Below are 8,487 nucleotides of genomic sequence, written 5' to 3' on the forward strand. Positions count from 1 at the left end.
AAAAATGGTTGGCGGAGTTTGTTATATTTCTGTTCTACTTTCAATATTTCTTCACTGGCTTGTTCATTAAGTCTGTCTATTTCATTTTGTGCTTCATCGATGTGTTCAATTGCTTCTTGTTGCTCTTTTTCTGAGGTCTCGGCGGCCCCGTCGTGGTTGGAGTTGAGCTCCTTTTTACTGACTTTGGCTGCCGGTGCTGACATGGTGCTGCTCGGCGGTCGGGGAAGCGGAGAGAAGGGAAGGCGAAGGGGGTGGGCGGGCAGGCGGCTTCCCTCACGCCACACGCGCCGGCGCCCGCTTGTTCCGGCTGCCTCCTCCGGCGCGGGTCACTTGCCCTCCCCCTTGCTCTCTCGCTCGCTCTGCCCTTGAGGCCAGACGATCAGCGAGGGGAGGGGGGCGGCGTGCCGGGCCCCAGCCCGGGCTCCTGCTTGCGGAGGGGAGGCTGCGGCAGCGAGCGGGCGGGCGGGCGGGCGGGCGGTTCAGCTCCCTCACTCAGGCTCCGCGCTCCAACTCGCTGCTCTCTCTCCCCGAGCCGCCTCCTCCTCCACCTCCTCCTCACTGCGAGGGGTGAGCCACAAGGCCTCCTCTATTTTTTTTTTAATCAATATCTTCTTTAGAAGCAGTTAGAAATTCTTTTACTGCAGTGTTTTTTTTTAAAGATTGGGTTTCCTGCTTATGTTTCTGTAGTTGCTTCTTTACTTCATCTGCTATGAGTTCTCAGAGTTCTTTTTTTATTTCAGAAAAGAATTGCACTCTGATTTCCTCTATATCTTTCTGCTGTTGCTTATTTACTATCGACACTCTTAATTCATGCATTTGAGCCGAGCTAGCGTCCTCCGCTCTTGTTCTGGGTGGTCACTGTGTTCCTTCCATATTTTTCTGCATTTGATTCTTTAGTGCAGATGTTATTAATTCAGGGATTTCTTTTTTCATTTCCAATCTGAGGTCTTCTATATCTTTCTGCAGTTGTTTCTTTATTTTAGAAGCTGTTGATTCATTGCTTTCAGCTGTGTGATTTCCAATTTGTTCTGTGTTCGTGACCTCTGCACCTTTTATGGGTGGGCTTGTGTTCTGAGGTTGCATTTTGTTCCGTCTTTTTGTCATTTTGTGTAGCACTGTCTTCTGCCCTTTGTTGTAGATCTTTGCTGTAGTTATAACCTTTACACGTACTGAAGTTCAGGTGCAGCTCTCCAAGGTTTGGACTTATCCATCTGCGTCTGGCTTAGGTCTGGCTGCTGTGCTCAGCTCCTTCCCGCTACTGCCCTTGAGGGTGAATATGTTGTGGCCTGTGGCAAGATGTTCTACTTCTGGACTACCTGGATGGATCTATCCTCTACACTCTCTGTAGGGATTGCAGCTGCAGGGTTACACCTCAGGCATGTATGCCAGGCCTGAGCTGTGCCTGGAGGGGGCAAAGTGAAGTAGGGGGAAGAGGAAGCTCTCCCACACCCTCACTGTATCTGGGCTAAGACTGGTTCTGGGGGTTCCTGGAACACCACAAAATTCCTACTTGGCAGGTGGCGTGGGGAGGTGCCGCTGAGTGGTGGGGGGTGGCCCAAGGGGGTGGGAGAGGGTCTGGCCCACGCTGCGCCTGGGCTGGGACAGATCCCACCAGCGCAAGATAGCAGGAAGCTCTCCAAACACTCACTGGACCTGGGCTAGGACTGGGTCTGGGGGTTCCTGGAAGTTGGCAGAAATTCCTAGTGGGCGGACGGGGTGGGGGTGGTACTGCGGAGTGGTGGGGGGCGGCTCAACGGGGTGGGAGAGGGTCTGACCCATGCTGCGCCTGGGCTGGGACTGGTCCCGCTGGCGCAGGGTAGCAGGAAGCTCTCCACACACTCACTGGACCTGGGCTAGGACTGGGTCTTGTAATTTCTTTTGATGTGACAAAACTTCTCAGTAAGAGCAGGTCCCAGTTGTTAATTCTTTCAATTGTTTCCCTTGCGATTTGACTTTTTCATGAACTATTTGCCTACCCCTATGTCTTCAAGTGTTTCTCCCACTTTCTCTTCCAGGAGATTTAGTGTCTCTGCTTTAATGTTTAGATCTTTAATCCATTTTGACTTTAGTTTAGTGCATGTTGATAGACCTTGGTCAAGTTTGAGTTTTTGGCATGTAAGGGCCAGGTTTTCCAGCACCATTTGTTAAAGAGGCTCTTTTTTTCCAGTGAGTATGTTTGGCCCCTTTGTCAAAGATAAGGTGGCTGAGCGTGTTCATAGGGGGTTCAGCATCCTCTAATCTATTCCATTGATCCTCAGATCTATTTTTTTTTGCCAGTACTATGCTGATATTATCACAGTAGCCTTCTAGTATAGTTTCAAGTTAGGAATTGTAATGCCGCCTGCCTTGTCTTTATTGCCCAGGATTGCCTTTGCTATTCTAGGTCTTTTCTGGTTCCAAATAAATTTTAGGAATGATTTCTCTAGCTCTGTGAGGTATGTTGGTGGTAGTCTTATAAGGATTGCATTAAAACCATACAGAAATTTTGGGAGTATGGCCATCTTCACAGTGTTGGTTTTTCCTATCCAGGAGCATGGAATATCTTTCCTTTTTCTGAAATCCTCTACGATCTCATTTTTAACAGTACTATAATTTTCTTTGAAAAGATATTTGACAACTTTAGTTAAATTAATTCCAAGGTATTTCATTTTTCCCTGTGCTATCGTAAAAAGTATTTTTTTCTATAATTTCCCTCTCAGTGTGTTTGTCATCTGTGTAGAGGAATGTTATTGACTTTTCGGTATTGACTTTATGTCCTGCTATGCTACTGAATTTCTGTATTAATTCTAGTATCTTCTTGGTGGAGTTTTTGAGTTTTCCAAGGAAAATATCATATCATCTGCAAATAATGATAATTTAAGTTCTTCTTTAGCTATTTTTATTCCTTTTATTTCTTTCTCTTGTCTACTAGCTCTAGCCAATGATTTCAGAACTATATTGAATAGGAGTGATGATAGAGGACATCCTAGTCTTGTATCAGACTAAGAGTAAAAGATTTCAATTTTTCCCCATTTTTAATTATGTTAGCTGTTGGGTTTTCATACATTGCCTTTACCAGATTGAAGTAGAGGCCATCTATTCCAATTTTCTATAGTACTTTGGACATGAATGAGTGTTGGGCTTTGTCAAAAGCCTTTTCTGCATCAATGGAGATGATAATGTGTTTTTCTAATTTTTGCTCTACTGATATAGTGTATTACCTTTATAGATTTTCGAATATTAAACCATCCTTGCATCCCTGGGATGAATCCTACCTGGTCATTTTGAATGATCTTCTTGATGATTTGTTGTATGCTGTTTGCTAGGATTTTATTGAGGATTTTTCCATCTATGTTCATGAGGCAGATAGGCCTATAATTCTCTTTCTTAGTTGCATCTTTCCCTGGTTTTGGTATCAGTATAATACTTGCCTCCAGGAATGATTTTAGAGGATTGCTTCCTTTTCAATTTCATACAAGAGTTGGAGGAGTGTAGAGACTACATCTTCTGTAAATTTCTTGTAGAATTCAGCTGTGAATCCATCTGGACCTGGGCGTTTCTCTGCTGGTAGGTTTTTAATTACATCTCGTATTTCATTGGCTGTTATTCGGCTATTGAGAGTGGTTATAGCTTGTGGATTCAGTTGTGGTAATTTGTACCTTTCTAGGAATCTGTCCATTCCTTCTGTGTCTTCTTTTCTGTGAGAGTAAAGAATCTCAAAGTAGCTATTGATAGTCTTCTGTATATCCACAGGCTCTGTGGTAATTGCACGCTTTTCATTTCTTATTGCTTGTATTTGAATTTTTTCTTTCCTCTTTTTGATGAAGTTAGGTAGGTGCTTATCAATTTTGTTTAATCTTTGAAAGAACCAGCTTTTTGCTTTTTTAATTCTTTGAATTGTTTTCTTCATCTCAACTGAATTAATTTCTTCTCTAATCTTTATGATTTCTTCCTGTCTCTGGGGTCTGGGTTTGGTTTGTTCTTTCTTTTCTAGTTGTTGAAGGTGCACGATTATGATGTTTATTCGTTCCTGTTCTGTTTTCCCAATGTGTGAGTTCAGAGCTATGAATTTCCCTCTGAGAACTGCTTTCATTGTATTCCATAAATTCTGATAAGTTGTGCTTGAATATTCATTGAATTGTAGATATTATTGAATTTCTTGTTTAATTTCATCTGTGTCCCATGGGTTGCTGAGTAGGGTATCGCTTAATATCCATGTATTTTGGGTTTTTTTTTGCTGGTTTCTTTTGTCATTTATTTTCAGTTTCATTGCAGTATGGTCAGATAATGTGCATGGGATAATTTCTGTTTTCTTAGATATACTTAAGCATGATGTATGGACCAGTTTGTGATCGATTTTAGAAAATGACCCATGTGCAGCTGAGAAAAATGTGTATTCAGCTGTGTTTGGGTGGAACACTCTGTATATGTCCACCAAGTCCTTTTGTTTCAAGCTCAGATTCTGTTCTATTATGTCTTTGCTAAGTTTTTGTCTGGTTGACCTATCTTTTTGGTATAAGGGTGTGTTACGGTCTCCTGTTAAAACTGTGGTATTGGATATTAGATTTTTCATGTCCATTAAGATTTGCTTTATGTAGTTGTGTGCTCCTGTGTTTGGGGCATAGGTATTTATGAGCGTTACCCCTTCTTCTTGAATTTTTCCCCTAACCAGTATATAGTGGCCTTCTTTATTTCACTTGTTCATTGTTGGTTTGAAGTTGAGACTGTATGAGAGTAGGATTGGTACCCCTGCTTTTTTCTGAGGTGCTGGGGCATGTAATATTGTGTTCCACCCCTTGACTTTCAGCCTATGAATGTCTTTATGATTAAAATGTGTTTCTTGTATACAGCATATTGTTGGATTTTGTTTCCTAATCCACTGTGCCAGTCTATTTCTCTTAATTGGTACATTGAGTCCATTTACATTGAGGGTTAGAATTGAGATGTATTGACTTATGATTGACCTGTTATTTACCTGTTGTGGTTTACTCCTTTTCTCCTGTGTTTAAGTGCTTGCCCTATTTAGTTGGTTAATTCTGATCTCATTTGTGGAATTCTGATCATTTTGGTCCCTCTCTAGAACATCTTTCAAGAGCCTGTGTAGGGTTGCCTTTGTCATCATGAAATTCTTTAATTTTCTTTGTCATGGAAGTATTTCACTTCTTCATCAAACTTGAAAGAGAGTTTTGCAGGGTATAGTAGTCTGGACTGGAATTTGTTTTCATAGAGGACTTGAAGTACTCTGCTCCATGCTTTTCTTGCCTTCATGGTTTGTGAAGTGAAGTCAGCCATAATTCTGATGGGTTTTCCCTTGAATGTGATCTGCTTCTTTTCTCTAGCTGCTTTCAGTATATTATTCTTGTTCTGAATTTCTGAGATCTTGACTATTATATGTATCAATGTGTTTTTAATTGGGTTGAGGTTACTTGGCGTTCTGTATGCTTCAGTTACCTGAGTATCAGATTGTTTCTTCATATTTGGGAAGTGTTCTGCTTTTACTTCTGCCCATTTTTAAAAAATGTCATTTGTGTTTACTCCTTCTTCTCATTGATGCCTATTAATCTCACATTGTTCATTTTTACATCATCTTGAAGGTGATGAATTATTTTTTCCTGCATCCTAGTTTTTTTTTTAAGCAATCCTTTTTTACCTTTTCACTAGCTGCACCAAAATCCTCAAGATCTGAAACTCTGTCTTCACATTCACTTAAATGGTTTTGCAAGCTTTTGATTGAGATTTTAATTTCCTCTATATCTCTTTGACTCTGCTTCATGCGATCTATTTCTTTCCATATTGCTCATTCAAGGAATCCATCATTTTTCTAATCTCCTCTATTTTTTTTTTTATCAATGTCTTCTTTAGAAGCAGTTATTACTTCTTTCACTGCAGTGTTTTTTTCAGATTGGGTTTCTTCCCTATGTTTTTGTAGTTGATTCTTTACTTCCAATGCTATGAGTTCCGAGAATTCTTTTCTTCTTTCAGAAAATTCTGCTCTAACTTCCTCTATATCTTTCTGCTATTGCTTATTTACTATCGGTGCTACTAATTTGTACATTTGAGCTGGGCTAGTAGAAAAGAATTCCTCTCTGAGTTCCTGTATGACTTTCTGCTGTTGCTTATTGACTATTGATGCTATTAATTCATACATTTGAGCTGAGCTAGTGTCCTCTGCTCTTGTTCTGGGTGGGCATTCGGTTTCCTCCATATGTTTCTGCATTTGATTTTTTACTGCAAATGTTATTAATTCAGGGATTTCTTTTTTCATTTCCAATCTGAGTTCCTCTATACCTTTCTGCAGCTGTTTCTTTATTTCAGAAGCCATTGATTCATTGATTTCAGCTGTGTAATTCCCAATTTGTTCTGTGTTAGTGTCCTCTACACTTGTTATGGGCGGGATTGTGTTCTGAGATTGCTTTTTGCTCCTTCTCATTGTCATTTTGTGTAGCACTGTCTTATGACCTTCGTTTTAGATCTTTGTTGCAGTTATAGCCTTAGTACCTACTGAAGTTCAGGTGCAGATCTACAAAATTTGGATTTATCCTGTTGTGCCTGGCTTGGGTCTGGCTGCTGTACTCAGCTCCTTACTGCTGCTGCCCTTGGGGGTGAACCTGTTGTGCCCCTCTGGGAAGATGTACTGCTCCTGGACTAGCTGGGTGGTTTTGTCCCCTATACTCTCTGCAGGGACTGCAGGTGTAGTGTTTCACCTCAGGTCTGTATGCCAGGCCTGAGTTGAGTCTGGAGGGGACAAGGTGACTTAGGGGGGAGAGGCAACTCTCCCACACATTCACTGGGCCTGAGCTAGGACTGGATCTAGGGGTTCCAGGAATGGGGCAGAAATTCCTTCTCGGTGGGTAGGGTGGGGGGTGTATTACAGAGTGGTGGGGGGGGGTCCCAAAGTGGTGGAAGAGGGTTTCACCTATGGTGCACCTGGGATGGGACCTACCATCCCGCCTGCGCAGGGTAGCCAGAAACTCTTCCACACGCTCACTGGGCCTGGGCTAGGATTGGATCTAGGGGTTCCCGGAATGCAGCAGAAGTTCCTACTTGCTAGGCTGGGTGGGGGAGGTGCTGAGGGGTGGTTGGGGGCATCCCAAGGGGGTTGAAAAAGATCTCTCCCACTGTGCGCCTGGGCTGGGCCGGTAGGTCCTGCCAGCGCAGGGTAGCTGAAAGCTCCTCCACACACTCACTGTGCCTGGCCTAGGACTGGCTTTATATTGGCTTATCTTTGTTGTGTTATTGTCCTGTTTTTACTTTCTTACTTTTCCCCTATGTTTATTTGCTTACATATAGACCTAAAGGAGAACAGGAATAGCAAAATTAATACCTCCTGCTCTGTTTTTGTTAGAGCAGGTAACATAATCCTGGACTCAAAGTTACATTACAAAGTTATGGTGAAAGAAACCAAACTGGCAGAAAAATAGACTCAAAGATCAATATGACAGAAGGGAGGATATAGATCAGGCCCATGCATATTCAGCTATTTGCCCTTTGACGATGGGGCTAAAATCATACACTTGAGGAAAGATAGCATCTGTAATGAATGCTGTTGTGAAAAAGCCTGTCCATCTGGGGAAGACATATTCTAGACCCAGGTCTTTCATCATGTAGAAAGTAACATCAAAGATATCAAAGAAGTAATGTGAAAACAGAAGCATTTAACCTGCTAGAAGAAATAGGTAAAAGTCTTGAAATCATAGGCATAGACAAGGACTTCTAAACACAATTCTAGATTCCCAGAAAGTACTATTGAGAATTAACCAATTAAATCAAATTAAGTTAAGAAATTTCTACACACCAAAGGAAACAACTAAATTAATAAAAATAAAATCTACAGGATAGAAAAATTAATTTTGCCAACTATTCCTCAGTCAGAGGACAAATATCTGGAATGTATAAAGAACATACAAACAAAAAGTAGACTTTCCAAATTAAAAAAAAATCTAATAAAAAATGGGCAATAGGAATGAATATGAACTGGGCCAGTGAGATAGCTCAGCGCTATAAAGCACTTTCTATGGCAAGCTTAGAAAACCTCAGGGTCTGCAGTTTGATCCCTGTCACCACATGCCACACCAGCCCCTCCCCGAGGGCAGGCTGAGCCAGCTGCACACAGGCACGGGTGTGTGCAAGCACACATACACACACACACACACACACACACACACACACACAATGGATATAAACTTCACAAATGTAAAAATGGCAACTAAACACATGAAAAAATGCTCAAAATAGCTGCCTGTAGCATAACAAAATTAAAATAACACTGAGAATCCATATTACTCCAGAGAAAAATGGCCATTGTCAAAAAATAAATGAAGGACAATTTTGTATCTGTATATACAAAATAGTTAGGCTAGGTATATAGCTACTTTCTCTTAATTCAATAAGAAGAAAGATTAATAGTAAACACTAATAGTGTTTGGACAGGATATCATGCCTGCATCTTGTGCTATGAATGACTACTACAAAGACAACAATATGCAATGTATTAATTGTTGTAACCTT

General features: G+C 41.3%; 1 pseudogene; it reads right to left on the reverse strand.

Moving 5' to 3' along the window:
* LOC101572075 overlaps positions 1–203 on the reverse strand; it is a 16,115-nt pseudogene extending 15,912 nt beyond the window's left edge.
* Positions 204–8,487: the final 8,284 nt, after the last annotated feature.

The sequence above is a fragment of the Octodon degus genome, unplaced genomic scaffold (assembly GCF_000260255.1).
Source record: "Octodon degus isolate 3935 unplaced genomic scaffold, OctDeg1.0 scaffold00012, whole genome shotgun sequence".
NCBI lineage: Eukaryota > Metazoa > Chordata > Mammalia > Rodentia > Octodontidae > Octodon > Octodon degus.